The sequence below is a fragment of the Piliocolobus tephrosceles genome, chromosome 10 (genome assembly GCF_002776525.5).
Source record: "Piliocolobus tephrosceles isolate RC106 chromosome 10, ASM277652v3, whole genome shotgun sequence".
In the NCBI taxonomy this organism is placed as follows: Eukaryota; Metazoa; Chordata; class Mammalia; order Primates; family Cercopithecidae; genus Piliocolobus; species Piliocolobus tephrosceles.
Genome location: NC_045443.1, coordinates 125,669,383 through 125,685,907, shown reverse-complemented (window position 1 = coordinate 125,685,907; position 16,525 = coordinate 125,669,383).

The window sequence follows — 16,525 nt, the reverse complement described above, 5'->3', positions numbered from 1 at the left end:
GACAAGGAGGTTAAAAATACGGGGCCCGAAGGCGAGTAACAGCAAGATGGCTGCCACGGGACCTAGAAAGGGGAGAAGCCATGTCACCTAACTCCAGAGGTTGGTATAAGAGTTTGAAAGGCATTATCTGATTTCAGAAGCCTTTTCCTGTAAACACCAGGTGGCATCTCGTACTATCCCTGACTGCTTAGTGTAAAAACAACACTCTTCCCCTAGGAAGGTGCAGCGTCCTCCTTTCTCAGCAGTGAGGAGGTCTAGGCCTCAGTGGTTTTGGAGAGTCACTGCTGCCAAAGAGTCTACTTGGAATTGTAGAGTAAGGATAGATTCTGTTATTTCTTGCAAACTGTCTGAAAAATCATTTGAGAGTGTGTGGTAGTAGGATTATGAAGTAGATAAACTGACTATTCCGGTTCCTGTAGCAGTGGCCATTCCTAACCCTGTAAGTAGGGGTATTAGTGGTATGACCCTGCGCTAATGGACTTGAGCTTTGAGGGGCACTGATAGGGTCTGAGTTCCTGGGGCAATGTCAATGTTGGGACTTAGGAAGACTAAGGTGCAGGTGCCTGTCCAGTTGGTGGGGAGGCAGATATAGGTTGAAGTTCCACATAAGAAGGATATGCCTTGGCTGGGTAGACAGAACTGGTTGTGTATATTAAAAAGGTGTGTGAGTTTGTTGTTTTCATTTTCCCATACTCCTAGAGTACTTGCCAAAGTAGCTGCAGTGAGCGGCTAGAAAGGGGTGTTCAGAGCAAACTGAGTGGCTCCCTGTGTTCTGTTTTCCCATTGGAGAAAAAAAACCATTTTGTATCTACTAGGAACCATTCCAGGGAGTGATTGAAAGAAGGGATGAGAAGGCATTCACTAGTGGAGGGGCGCTGCTGCAGGGGGTCCAGGGGTGAATGGTTATGCAGGGAGTATGTTTACCATTAAAAAACCCAGACTGTTTGTTAAGCAGGGAGAAGGTGATGATTTTGAGTAATGCTGCGAAGTGGACAAGCCATCTGAATGGAGTTTTTTGGGTGACTCGGAAGTTGCTGTGATCAGTTGGGGCTTGAAGTTGTAGGGCGTAATTACACTGATGGGATAGTAGGTGCCCCAGGGGCAGGCCCGATACCAGGTTGTATTGGATGCGTAAAGGGGCTTGGAAAGTGAAGATGGTATTCGTGGTTACAGGGCTGTGTATGGGCTTTTCATTGTTCATGTAATAGGTGAAGTTGGAAATGTAAGAGCATAAAAGCTGGGCTGCGCATCTAGTTAGGGTATTTTTGGTCTTATCAGAGATGGGGAAGTCAGCTAGTGATTGCATATTTAGACGTTGTAAAGGGTCTTTTCCTTCAGAGTTTCTTGTGTTGGTTTCCTTAAGCGCCTCTTGAGTGTTTCATTTGCCTTCTTGACCTTCCCTGAGGATTGTGGCCTCCAGGAGCAGTGAAGGTGATATTGTATCCCTAGCACCTTGGAAATTGCCTGAGTTACTGTGGCTTTAAAAGTCAGACCAATGTTGCTCCATAAGCTTTGAGGAAGCCCAAATCTAGCAATTATTTCATGAATTAGGACTTTAACTACTTCCTGAGCCTTCTCTGTCTTGCAGGGGAAGGCTTCTATCCAATTTGTAAAGGTATCAACACAGACCAACAAGTGTTGAAATCCCCTTGAATGAGGCTTATGGGTGAAGTCTCACTGCCAGTCCTCTTCGGGATAGTGCCCTCTTCTTTATCCCCCCAGAAGGGCCCTATGATGGACCAAGGGATTATTCCTTTGGCACACCTCACAGGCTTTGACTACTTGTCAGATGGTCCGGAGGAGATTTGGCCCTGTAAATAGGGATTTGGCCATTGGATAAGTGTTCTCAATACCCATATGAAAAGTTTGGTGGAGGGTAAGTATTTTTCACTAGATGGCTTAGTGTATGAGTACTTTTCACTCTTCTGTTGTTAACCACCCTGAGGGGAGAAAACTATGCCCCCATGAAAGTCCCCATTCTGTTTTGGTCAAGGAATAATGGGGCTGAATCTCTTGGAGAGGGTTATTCCTTACCAAGGGTTGTTCCATAGGTATTTCTAATGGGAGGTTCCGCCTGACAGCAATTTTGGCCTCAGTGTCTGCCTGATGGTTTCCGTCTGCCTTTTCTCCTTCACCTTTCTGATGGCTTTGGCAGCGTAAGACTGCCACCTCCTTGGGTTTTTGCATTGTGTGCAATAACTCCATGATTTCCTTGTGGTATTTAATGGGGGTTCCCCCAGAGGTTAGGAACCCCCTTTCTTTCCATATTGCAGCATGAGCATGTAGGATTAGATAATCATACTTGCTATCTGTATACACATTTATTCTTTTTCCTTTTCCAGTTCTAAGACTCAGGTAAACACCACTAGTTCTGCTAACTGGGTGCTTGTCCCTGGGGGAAGAGGCTTACTTTCAAGTACTGCTACACCACTATGGCATAATCTGCCCTTTGTATCGCATTCTCCACAAACGAACTTCCATTGGTTTATAGAGTAAGGTCAGGATTAGCTAAGGGGACTTCTAAGAGGTCCTCTTGGGTGGCATAAGTCTGAGCTAGAATTTGTTGGCACTCATGCTCGATTGGTTCTCCAACCTCTGGGAGAAAAGCAGCAGGGTTGAGGGCCGCACACGTGTATATTTGAAGCACCAGTCCCTCATAGAGTAACGCCTGGTATCTAAGCAGGCAGTTGTCTAATAGATATAAACTTCCTTTGGCATCTAGTATGCCATTTACATCATGAGTAGTCCAGATGATGAGATCCTTTCCTTGTATTATTTTGATAGCCTCTAATACTAAGATGGCCACCACTGCAACTACCTGTAAACAGTGAGGCCAGCATTTTGCTGCTACATCAGTTTCCTTACTTAGGTATGCTACTGGTTGGAGGGTTGTCCCACAAGTCTGAGTAAGGACTCCAAGAGCTATCCCTGCTCTCTCTCTGATGTATAAATAGAAGTTTTGTCCTGTGGGAAGGCTTAAGGCTGGAGCTCGTACTAGGGCCTGCTTTAAGGTTTGAAAGTTGTTTCTGCCTCTGGTTCCCATTCTACTAGATGAATATTTGCTCTCTGAATCTCCTTGATTAGAATATAGAGTGGCCTGGCCCTCTCGCTATATCTGGGGATCCATAGTTGGCAAAAGTCGGTGATCCCGAGGAACCGCCACAACTGTTTTAATGTCTTAGAGCAAGGATAAGCCAGTGTATAGGCTGTATTTGTTCTTTGCTGAGGACCCTGGTTCCTCTGGCTAAGATTAGGCCTAGATATTTGACTTGTTGTAGGCAGAGCTGGACCTTTGATTTAGACACCTTGTACCCTTGATTAGCTAGAAAGTTCAAGAGATCTAGAGTAGCCTGCTGGCATAAGGCTTCTGAACTGGTAGCCAAAAGTAAATCATCCACGTACTGAAGGACCAGAGCACCTGGACTTGAGAAGTGGCCTAGATCTTGGGCCAGTGCCTTACCAAACAGATGAGGGCTATTCCTAAACCCTTGGGGGAAGACTGTCCACATAAGTTGGGATGTGTGGTCTGTGGGATCCTCAAAGGCAAAGAGAAACTGGGAGTCAGAGTGCAGGGGACTGCAGAAGAAGGCATCCTTGAGGTCCAGAACAGTGAACCATTCCACTTCCTCCGGTATTTGAGAGAGTAGGGTATAGGGGTTTGGTACAGTTGGATATAGAGGAATTACTGCCTCATTGATGAGTCTAAAATCTTGCATGAGTCTCCACTGACCATTTGGTTTTTGTACTCCTAGAATTGGAGTATTGCAGGGACTGCTGCATTTTCTTACTAAGCCTTAAACTTTTAATGTCTAAAAATATCCTGTAATCCTTTATGAGCTTCAGGCCTTAAGGGATATTGCCTTTGATAAGGAAAAGTGGTGGGATCTTTTAGCCAGATTTGGACTGGGCGGGCATTTTTTCTCTTTCAATTTGTCCTTCCAATGCCCAGACTTCAGAGTTGATTCTCTCCTCAAGTAGGGGACAACAGATGGGTAACTTGTTCCCCATATTTATGTAGATAATGGCTCCAGCTTTGGCTAATATGTCCCTCACTAATAATGGTGTGGGACTTTCAGGTATAAGAAGAAAGGCATGTGAAAAGAGCAAAGTCTCCCAATTACAACTGAGGAAGTGGGATAAATTCCTGGTTACAGGCTGTCCCAGGATTCTTTGGATGGTAACCAACCTTGAGGACAGCTGTCTGGGGCAGGAGATAAACACTGAGAAAGCCACGCCAGTGTCCAGGAGGAAGTCAATTTCCTGGCCCTCAATGGTTAAACTTACCTGGAGCTCAGTGAGGGTGATGACATGAGCTGACACTTGCCCCTGCACCCTCAGTCCGGTTGTTGGATCATCTGGTTGGGGGCTTCTGGCCCAGAGAATTTTTGTCCTCTGGGACAATGTACCTCCTAGTGATTGTCTTGGCATGGTTGGCGTGGTGGACATGGGTGAGGGGGAGGCTTGTTTCTCATTGGACAATGTTTTTTAAAGCTTCCTTGCAAACCACACTGATAACAAGCCCTACTAGGTGATTGGCCTGCTCTGTTTTCTCTCCTCTCTGAACCACCAAGGTTTGTTCATATGAGGGCCATGACTAGGGCTGTGGCCTTTCCCTTATCTCACTTTTCCCTTTTGGCCTGTTCCTCTTGGTCCCTATTATAGAACACCAAGGTTGCCAGGTTTAATAATGCCTCCGAATTTTGTTCAGGGCCCAGGGCTAGCTTTTGGAGCTTTCTCCTGTTATCTGTGGCTGATTGGGTAATAAACTTATCTTTGAGGATCAATTGACCCTCGAGAGAGCTGGGTGACAGGGGAGTATATTTTCTTAAGGCCTCCCATAGCAGCTTGAGGAAGGCAGAAGGATTTTCTTCCTTTTCCTGAGTTATGGTGGACGTCATTGAATAATTCATGGACTTTTTCCTAATTCTCCTTAGTCCTTCTAGAACATAGGTCAACAGATGTTTGCAACTCCAGTCCCCATGATCTGAGTCTAGGTCCTAGTGGGGATCCATACTGGGGACGGCTTGCTGACCGGTATGGAATTTGTCTTTCTTCAGCTGTCCTATTATTTACTTAACTAAGATACCAGGTATCTCCAAACTCTCGGGCTGCAGCTAAAGTCGCATTCTCTTCATTAAAGACCAGGGTTTGATCTAACAATAGCATGACATCTCCCCAAGTGAGGCCGAAGGTTTGCTCTAGACCCTGTAGGACATCTGTGTACCTATCAGGATCATCTGAAAACTTCCCCAGGTCTACTTTGATCTGCTTTAAATCAGAGAGGGAGAGGGGGACATGTACTGGGATTGGGCCAAATTCCCCTCCCCCTACAGCTCAAAGGGAGCGTAACTGATAACCCAGGGAGCGTTTGTGGTCCCTTGGAGATTTCTTTGCTTGTTTCCTTCTGGGTGGGGGAGATTAGAGGAGGAGGAGCCTTATCATCAATAGGAAGGGGAGCTGTAGGGAGGCTAGGATATAGGGGAAACTGAGAGGTCCTTCTGTGGAATGTAGATGACAAGCTTTGCATAGTTGTGGATTATCCTTCAATGAAAAGAAAGCTTGAGAATAAGGTATTTCACTCCATTTGCCTTCCCTCTTACAGAAAAGGTCAAGTTGCAGGATAGTATTGTAATTTATACTTTCCTCAGGTGGCCATTTTTCCCCATCAGAGAGAGAATATTGGGGCCAGACCATAGTGCAGAAAAAAACAAGCTGTTTCTTTTTTAGGATTTGTGGGTCAAATTGGTCCCAGTGGCTTAGGATGCCATTTCAAGGGTGAGTTTGTTGATGCCTGAGTGTTCCTCATCTGAAAGAAAAAAACGCCCATGGTTTTGGTCTGTTTTTTTCCTTTCTTCTCCCCTCCCCCTACCAAGAACCCACAATGGTCCCCGGCCCCTGCTGTTCACAATAGTTGCACTCACTGAAGCAGCAGCAGAAACACTAGTTTTCCTCCTAGACCACAGAGAGGACTGAGGAAGGTCGGATTGAATGGCCCTTACTGATGCATTCTCAAAAACCTGCACCCTTGCCTTTCCTCTTAGAACACAAAGAGGACCAAGAAAGGTTGGATTTAGTGGCCCTTACTGACATATTCTTGAAAACCTGTTAGTTGGAATCCTAAGTGTTTTCTCCTGTTGGTGTTAGGATCTTACCCTTGTCCTATAAATATGATAAGCCTCAAAATGGAGTGGAGGGCCATACCTCAAAGGAAGGATGGGATCTCTAGGGTTGGAAGAGTGATCCTTTTGTCCTCATTTCTCATCATAAGAATAGGAAAGATATCCCCCAAATTTTGGAGTCTATAATTTCTGAGGTTCCTCATATCCTAGTTGCAGGAATAGCCTTTGTTATGCCTACTAGTCTAAGAAGGGATCCTAAAATTCCAGATAGTCCCTCCTTTATAGGCTTCGGGCAAAAATTATGTCTTTCTGATTGGTCGGCCCTAGTGCCTAAAGAAGGAAACAGAGTCTCGAATCTTATATTAGAAATCATCCTTATAAGAGAAACTAGAAGAGCACCAGGGACAGGGAATGGTTTTTAGAAGCAGAACTAGCCTCGGAGAAGAGAGACAGGAGGAAATTTGTTTGACAGGCATTAGGACCCAGGAGGCAAGGGTCAGGACAGATAGGATAGATGGATGAGTCTCACTTGGGTGACATAACTTTGAGAGCTGTGCTCATGGCTGCAGGGTCAACCAACTTTCTGTCGGGACCCCGGAGCTAAATGTCTTTCCTCTCTGTCAAGACTTGGCTCAACCCAGAAGTGCAGGAAAACTGAAGTTGGTTCCAGGCAAACCAACGCTTCTGACTCTGAAGAGTCGGGGGTTGTTGGAGAGCCCTCTCCCAGAAAGCCTGACACCTGTATCTTTAGTCCAGCAGCCATGCTAGTCACTTTCAACTTGCCGACAGGTGCCCGGTGTTTAGCCCCTGAATTCTAAGGAAAAACAGAACAGAATAGCAAACGAAAGGGGTCTGATGGTACTCACCATGTGGCCAGATCCCAGATGAGCACCCAAGATGTGTCCAGAGATGGTTCTTGCTGGTGGGTTCGTGGTCTCGCCGACTTCAAGAATGAAGCTGCAGACCTTCATGGTGAGTGTTACAGCTCTTAAAGATGGCATGGACCCAAAGAGTGAGTGGTAGCAAGGTTTATTGTGAAGAGTGAAAGGACAAAGCTTCCACAGAGTGGAAGTGGACCCGAGTGGTTTGCCACTGCTGGCTGGGGTGGCCAGCTTTTATTCCCTTATTGCCCCCTCCCATGTTCCGTTTCTGTCCTGTCAGAGTGCCCTTTTTTCAGTCCTCCTTGCAATTGGCTACTTTTAGAATCCTGCTGACTGATGTGTTTTACAGAGCACTGATTGGTGTGTTTTACAAACCTCTTGTAAGACAAGAAAGTTCCCTAAGTCCCCACTCTACCCAGGAAGTCCAGCTGGCCTCACCTCTCACTTGTAATGTCGAGATCCCTGTTTCCCTGTCTGCAAGCAAGAGCGTGGCATCTCCATTCACTCATCTACGAAGCTGGTATTTGTAGATGGCCTGCTATGCCCCAGGCTTTGTGCTGAGTGTTGGGGATACAATGATAAACAAGACAGGCATGGAATCTGGCCAGCAGGAGCAGAAAGTGAAAAGTGAAAAAAGTGAGAGGAGATGGTGATTACAGAGGTCTGACTCTTTACTGCCTCCCTCAGGAGTTGTTAGCAGGAATGCAGGTGGGGAATGGGGAGTATCTCACTCACCTGGCCAGCTCCAGAGTGGATGTTGCTCTTCTGTCCCCAGACTGACCCTTGTCTTCCTCCTTGTGTCTCCCTTTCCTTTACCTTGTTTCCTCTCAGTGTCCTGGTGATGGGCTGATGCTCTGGAGGAAAGAGTCTGAGAAAAGAGAAAACAGCCTACACTACTGTGAGCCAGGATGGCAGGGAGGGTGGCTGTGGGAATGAGTGTAGCCATCAAGAGGGAGTTGGGACAGGGAAAGAGGAGGAGAGACTTGGAGAGGAGGAAGAGACTTGAAGAGACAGGAAGTATAGTGAGAAGGGAAGAGGGCAAGACTGCAGCCACCCATGTCAATGAGGCAGTTTGCAAAGAGAGCGAGAGAGAAGAGAGCCAGGCCCGCTGGAATTGGGGGTGGAGGGGCTTCAGGGAGCTCCAAGGGGGATGGGGCTGGAGAGGTGAGGATAAGAAGAATATGCTAATGTTGAGCCATGGGCAATGACCTGAGAAGGGGAAAGCAAAAGTGTTTCACAGAGAGGAACATGAGTGGCCAAGAAGAGTGAACAGCAGGGAGAATCATTAACTTTGGTGAGGACCTTAGCATCAAGTCCACCGAAGTTTTCAGCTTGTGCGGTTGTTGTTAGGTAAAGTGGATGTGCTTTGTCTCTGGATGGAATGTGAGAATGAAGTAAATAATAGGTCTAGGATGATTCCAGGTAACTGAGTCAGTATCCCTGCAGCCTGTCCACCCAACAGCTTTCCGTAGTATTAAATAGTCAGTAGAACTTCATCAGTCACCTCAGAAGAGGGGGAAAAAAGAGTTGGAAATTATGATACCCATTTAAGAATTCTGATGTTATCTTCTAGAATTTTTGTAGTTTCAGGTCTTAGATTTAAGTCCTTGATCCATCTTTAGTTAATTTTTGTGTAAGATGAGAGATGAGGATCCAGTTTCATTCTCCTACATGTGGCTAGCCAATTATCCTAGCACCATTTGTGAAATAGGATGTCCTTTTCCCACTTTATGTTTTCATTTACTCTGTTGAAGGTCAATTGGATGCAAGTATTTAGTTTTATTTCTGGGTTCTCTATTCCATTCCATTAGTCTATGTGTCTACTTTTATACCAGTACCATGCTGTTTTGGTGACTATGGCCTTATAGTATAGTTCAAAGTCAGGTAATGTGAGGCCTCCAGATTTGTCCTTTTTGCTTAGTCCTGCTTCAGCTATTTGGGTTCTGTTTTGGTTCCATAGGAATTTTAGGATTCATTTTCTAGTTCTGTGAAGAATGATGGTGGTATTTTGATGGGATTTGCTTGAATTTGTAGATTGCTTTAGAGAGTATGGTCATTTTCACAATATCGAGTCTACCCATCCATGAGCATGGGATGTGTTTCCATTTGATTGTATTGTCTGTGATTTGTTTCAGCAGTGTTTTGTAGTTTTCCTTGTTGAGGTCTGCCACCTCCTTGGAGAAACCCTGCTAGACATTGGCTTAGGCGAAAACTTCGTGACCAAGAACCCCAAAGCAAATGCAACAAAAACAGTGATAAATAGGTGGGACTTAATTAAGCTAAAAAGTTTCTGCACAGCAAAAGAAACCATCAGCAGAGTAAACAGACAACCCACAGAGTGGGAGAAAATTTTCACAATCTATGCATCTGACAAAGGACTAATATCCAGAATCTGCAAGGAAATCAAACAAAATATCAAGAAAAGAAAAACATCCCATCAAAAAATGGGCTAAGGACATGAATAGACAATTCTCAAAAGAAGATATACAAATTGCCAATGAATATATGAAAAAATGCTCAACATCACTAATGATTAGGGAAATGCAAATCAAAACTATAATTCTATACCACCTTACTCACGCAAGAATGGCCATAATCAAAAAATCAAAAAATAACAGATGTTGGTGGGGGGGTGGTAAAAAGGGAACATACTGCTGGTGGGAATGTAAACTAGTACAACCTTCCTTAAAGAACTAAAAGTAGAATTACCATTTGATCCAGCAGTCCCACTACTGGGCATCTACCCACAGGGAAGGAAGTCATTATACAAAAAAGATACTTGCACATGCATGCTTATAGCAGCACAATTAGCAATTGCAAAAACTATGGAAAAAGCCCAAATGCCCATCAATCAATGAGTTGATAAAGAAATTGTGATACATATACACCACAGAACACTATTCAGCTGTAAAAAGGAACAACGTAATGGCATTCACAGCAACCTAAATGGAATCGGAGATCATTATTCTATGTGAATTAACTCAGGAATGGAAAAATCAAACCTCGAATGTTCTTACTCATAAGTGGGAGCTAAGCTGTATGGATGCGAAGGCGTAAGAATGACACAACGGACTTTGGGGACTTGGGAGAAAGGGTGGGACGGGGGTTAAAGGATAGAAGACTACAAATTGGGTACAGCATGTACTGTTTGGGTGATGGGTGCACCAAAATCTTACATATCACCACTAAAGAACTTACTCATGTAACCAAATACCCCCCATTCCCCAAAAATCTATGCAAATAAAAAGAAAAATTATAAAAAGAATCCTACATGTTTTTCATTCAACTAGAAGAAATTGAGGTTTCTAACAGTAAATGAGAAGCTGAAAAGTTAATGTTAAATGCAGTTTACCAGACCCCCTATTTTCACAGTATTTCCCAGCTAGAATATATTTGCTGTTTGAAATGTTCTCTGCTTGTTCTCAGTAAGTTTCAACTCTGAAGAATTGGGGGATTTCATCCAAAAATCTGAAAAACAGGACTTTTTAAAAATAAAAAACATTTCAAAACTATGGCTTGCAAACCTATTTGTAATATCAGATATTATATAACAAAATTCCAACTTCTGCATGAAAATGATAGTGAACGAACACTCAGTAGTGAAGCAGATGCATATTTAGACTTACTTGATTCAATAACATTTCAGTAAAGACTTCCTGTGGGAAGAACATCTCCTCAAGTTTTACTCTATAAGTTGTCTACACTTCATTACAAACCTTTAAAATCACATCAGTTCTTGTACTATTAAAACAAAATATGAAAAATAAGTGATTTTATGAGCAGCATTTTAAACTAATCCATTTAAACTAAACGTGACCTGTTTGCAACTAAGATGGCAAAATAGGATTTTACAGATTTATCTGTGAAGAGTGAAACAGATTTAAATGAACACATAACTCCATAACTCTAAAAGTAACTAGAAAGTGTGAGAAACATAACGACACTGAGTAGGGGGAAGAAAAGAGCTTTGTTCAGTCTAATGACACAGTAAGCTCAAAAAAAGCTATGTGGGACAGTGAAACTACTCTGTGTGATATACTACAGTGGTGGATGCATGTCAGTACACATTTGTGCAAACCCAGAGAACTTAAACCAAGAGTGAACTCTAACATGTACTGCAACTTTGGGTGATAATGGTGTGTCAATGTGGGTTCATCCATTGTAACAAATGGACCACTCTGGTGGCTGATGTTGATATGCTGGAGGCTGATGTATGTGTCAGGGTGGAGGTATTTGGGAAATCTCGGTACCTTCTTCTCAATTTTGCAGTAAACTTAAAACTGCTCTAAACATAAAATTTACTAAAAAAGAATAGCAAATGAAAGATGAAGAGAGAAGGGAAAAGAAAAGAAAAAAGAAAAAAGAAAGGATAAAAGAAAAGAAAAGGATTAGGATTCTCTGATAAAATATTACTGTGTATTCCCGAGTCAGCTAATGGATAGTTTTCAGATTGAATTTGTTCTACAGTGGGTTTTTTCTTATGGTGCTCAGTGTTTAAATTCATATTTAATTGGTTACCCCATAGAAATTCTGTGTGGTGCTCTAATGGTGGATACATGTCGGTATATATTTGTGTGACCTCTTCTGACTTCCACATGAACATCTCTATTTCAGTCCTCACCCCCGCCCCTTGGCCCATGTTCTCACAGGGCAAGATCAGTAGGAGCAGAGTCTCAACCTTCCTCCCCTACAGGGGCTCCCAGTTCTCCACAGGCCTAAATAGCTTCCCTGATTCTTCACTGTATTAGTCTGTTCTCATGTTGCTAATAAAGATATGCCCAAAACTGGGTAATTATAAAGGAAAGAGGTTTAATGGACTCACACTCCCACATAGCTGGTGAGGCCTCACAGTCATGGCAGAAGGCCAAGGAGGAGCAAAGTCACATCTTCAATGGTTGCAGGCAAGAAAGAGCTTGTGCAGGGGAACTCCCATTTATAAAACAATCAGATCTCATGAGACTTAGTCATTATCAGGAGAACTGCATGGAAAAACCCACCCCCATGATTCATTTACCTCCCACTGGGTCCCTCCCGTGACATGTGGGGATTATGGGAGCTACAATTCAAGATGAGATTTGGGTGGGGACACAAAGCCTAACCTTATCATTCACCTTGCTCACTTCCTCAGGCACTGGAGTGGGCCACTCTTAAAAGGATTTTAAGTTACTCGTGCTAGTGTCGACTTTGCCCAGTTGATGCAGAATTTGCTTGCAAATAAAATGAAAGCTTGGTTGAATTTACAACAAAAAAAATATCTACAATGTGTACTTTTAGTACCTGCTAAAATGGAGTGGAAACAGAGTCAGAGGAGAAGAATACTATCAAGTTATAAGTGGAATAAGAGCCACAGGATATTTCCCTGCAGGGAAAGCCAATGATCCTACGTCAGGATGAAGGACCAGAGCCTGGCTGTGGTGTTGGAGGGATAGAAATTATTAAACCATCAGGAAATATGCATTTTCTAAAAGGACCAGGACTTTTTTTTACCACCAGGAGTCTTTTCAGAAATGGTCTCACCCCTAAGGGGACTGATATTTACACAAAGTGCTGTTTTAAAACATAAGTATAAAATCATCAGGCTGATGGGCCAATTTATTCAGCAGAGTTTATCCTATGTAGGAGATATTTGTTAGACTTTGTGGCCACATAATTTTTATTTTTTTGCATTTTTTATTGAGTGAAATTTACATAACATAAAATTAATCATTTAAAGGATACAACTCAGTGGCATGAAGAACATTTACAGTGTTATGCAATCATCACCTCTATCCAGTTGTAGAATATTTTTATCATCCCCAAGGGAAACCTCTTGCTCTTTTAGAAGTCACTATTTCCTCTCATGTCCTGACAATCACTAATTTACTTTCTATGTATTTGCCTAATCTCAGCTTTTCCTATAAACAATATCATATAATAGATGGCCTCTTGTGATGGCTTCTTTCACTGAGCAGTGTTTTCAAGGTTCATCCCCATTGTGAAATGTAGCATGCTTCATTCCTTTTTGTGGCTAAATAATACTCCATTTTATGGATATGCCACTTTTCTATACCCACTCACCAATTGATGGAGATTTGTGCTTTTTCCTTTTTTAAAAAATTGTGAATCATGCTGCTATGCACATGCAAGTTCACTTTTTCCTGAACATCTGTTTTTATTTTTTTTAATTTTTGGGGTGTATACCTAGGAGTGAAACTGATGGGTCATATGATAATTCTATGTTTAACATCCAATATATGTTAACGTAGTTGTTAAGTTTGGAAAATTTCCTACTTCATGGACATTTTTGTTCTTCAAGTCTTCATTGATAGGGAAGATGGTGATATGAAGTGGGATGTGCTGATTGGAATCCATTTGGCAGGAGTGGGGGTGAGAGACCCCTGACTTTCAGGGGCTGCAGCAGCAGCAGGTGTACTTGGGTGTCTTGTGCTCTCCGGTGGCAGTAGGAACCACCGTACCAGTGCTAATGATGGCAATAGGAGTGTCTGCCTTGCAACAGCTTGGATGTAATTTGGGCATTTTCCAGCTGTGGATCTCTACCCCTGTTTCCTTAGCCTTTGTAGAGTCTATAATGAATTCATTTTTTAAAACACATTATCATTCAGTGCCAAACACATGATGCCAGGCACTATACTAAATAAAATAGCCCACAATAGTGAATGCATAAATCAATACCTGCCACCATGTGAGTTGCATTCTACTGTGTGTGGCAGAGGCAAACAATAAACAAAAACACAAATGAAATATCTAGTACATCATTTTTGTTCCTGAGTAGTTGCCATTGTATAAATGCATGAACTTTTTTTTTTTTTTTTACCATTTATCAGTTGAAGAGTATTTGGTTTGCTTCCAGTTTGGGGTGGTTATACAGAAATATCCACACAACCATTAATGTACAGGTTTTTGTGTGAACATATGTTTTTACTGCATTTAAATAAATACTAAAAAGTGGAATTGCTTGGTCACATGGTAAGTGCATGTTTAACACTGTAAGAAATTTTTGGACATTTTTCCAAAGTGGCTCTTTCAATTGCTGTTCCCACAGGCATTGTATAATGTTCTAGCTGCTCTGTTTCTTCTTCCATTCTTGGTAATGCGGGTTGTTTTAATGTGCTATCTCATTGTAGTTTTAATCAGCATTTAAATAACGGCTAGTTATGCTGAACACATTTTCTGGTGTTTACCATACATCAAAAGAATGAATGACGAATAACATATAAAAACATAGATTTATCTGAAATTCATTATAATAAGTAAAAGCAGGCTCCGCACCATATGTTTTCATTTCTATGGCCTTCTGGAGGGGGCATAATTATAGGAGAGGAGATTTGACCCCTATGTAAGACCTGGGGCTCTGGAGAGTGAATGACTGCCCCAGATGCAGCAGACAAAGAAGTGTGCAGTATTTCTTAGGGTAATGAGATGATTCTGTGTTTTGAGTGTAGCAGTAATTACATAACTATGTGCATCTGTCAAAACTCAGAAATGCACACTAAAAAGATAGATTTTATTGCATATACACTATGCCTCAATAAAAAAGAAATTTTTTTTTGAGTGGCTAAGGATAGAAATAGATAAAACATCACAAGCCTAGAGACTTATCACGTGGTTAACATCCTTACTGACAGAGTGGTATTTGAGTCAGGGTGAGGATGTTGTCAAAGAGAAATTTAGGCATGTTGCCCCGTTTAAAATAAATGTCTTATTTTTGAAAGGGCTAAGGTATATGTGCTTATCTCCCAGTCAAGAACCTTTACTACCAACAGTCTCAATGAGAAAGAAGTACAGGCAACTTCCTGCCTTTGAAACGTCAGGTGTAAAGGAGGAAGAAACAAACCTGTGATGTGATAATACAAAGGAATTGATTTAATATTGAAATAGGCATATAATGGCAGACACAGATGAAATGGGCTTTTTAAAAAAATCAACTTTTAATACATGTTATTAATGTGTTTTACAATATTTACATCTCTTCCTTATAATAGTTAACATTTTTAATCCCAGTTTACAGAAGGAAGCTGAGGTACAGAGAGTTTGAATAAATCACCCAAGACTAAACAGCTAATGTCAGAGCTGGAATTAGAACTAAGCTAGTCTGCCTACAAAGCCCGTACTTTTAAGACCTAACTCTGTTCCCTTTACATTTTGCCTGAAATTAAATATTCAAGTAGCCATCTTGAATCATACATTAAAATAAGATTGGCGATGTGACTAAGATCATATACCTTAGCTATGTTAATGAAGTCAGCGTTGGTTGTTGTCTTCTGCTAGAGTCCTTATCATGTATGCACTTCCACACACCAAAGAAAGCCATAAGCTCTTCAGGGAGTTTGCAACCAGTTATTCCGTGGTGAATTTTCTTATCAACATAAACGTTTTCTCACCCGAGTAGCGGTTTATTGTGATATTTGGTGTTAAAGCATGGACAACTTCTATAAATAAGAGCAAATTTTAAAAATAATAAAAGGTAGTTTATCTAAAATGAACCTCTATAAACGAACATTGCTGTATATTTTCATGTGCAACAATGTAATTTCACTCACCAGTTGACTGATTGTCTACAGTGCTTCCCACTGTGCTGGATAAAGATGAAATATGATCACGTGGAATGCAGGAGTTGGTTGTGCTTCGTGGATTGGTGGGTTTTTAGTTTTCATTAAGTTGGAAGACAATTTGGCCATCATTTCTTCAAATATTTACTTTTCGTCTCTCTTCTTATACTAAGTTGCTTTAAGTTGTTCCACAGCTCACTAACGCTCTTTCCATTTTGGGCGGGTAGGGGGAGGGATTTTTTTCCTCTCAATGTTCAATTTTGGGTATTTTATATTGTTATGCATTAAAATTCAGTGATCTTTTCTTTTGCAACGTCTAATCACCAGTAACCCCTTCCAGCATATGTGTGTGTGAGTGTGTGTGTATATGTGTGTGTTTGTGTATGTGTGTAGATGTGTCTGCATGTATATGTGTGTGTGTGTATTTTATCTCAGTATCTCAGGCACTTGGAGTTTCCATCTTGGGAAGTCTAGTTTGTCTTTTTAAACATATTTCATGTCTCTGTTTAACTTTTTGAACATATAGGTTTATAATATATGTTTTAATGCTCTTCCTTGCTAATCCTAACTCTGTGTCAGTTGAAGCCTGTGTTGACTGATTATTTTCCTCATGATGCATGGTGAGTTTCTGTCTTTTTTTCATGCCTAGTAGTCTTTGTTTGAATGCCAGCTGTTAAACATTTTGCTTTGCTTGAATGCTGTTTTTCTATTCTGGTACATTTTGAATATTGTTCTGGGATTCAATTAAGTTTTTTAGAAAAAATTTGATTCCTTTGGGTCTTGCCTTTGTGGTTTTTTAGGTGGGACCAAAGCAATACTCAGTGATATGGTTTGGCTGTGTTCCTGCTCAAATCTCATCTAGAATTCCCACGTGTTGTGGGAGGGACCCGGTGGGAGGCATATGGATCATGGGGGCAGTTCTTTCCCATGCTGTTCTCACGATAGTGAGTAAGTCTCATGAGATCTGATGGTATTA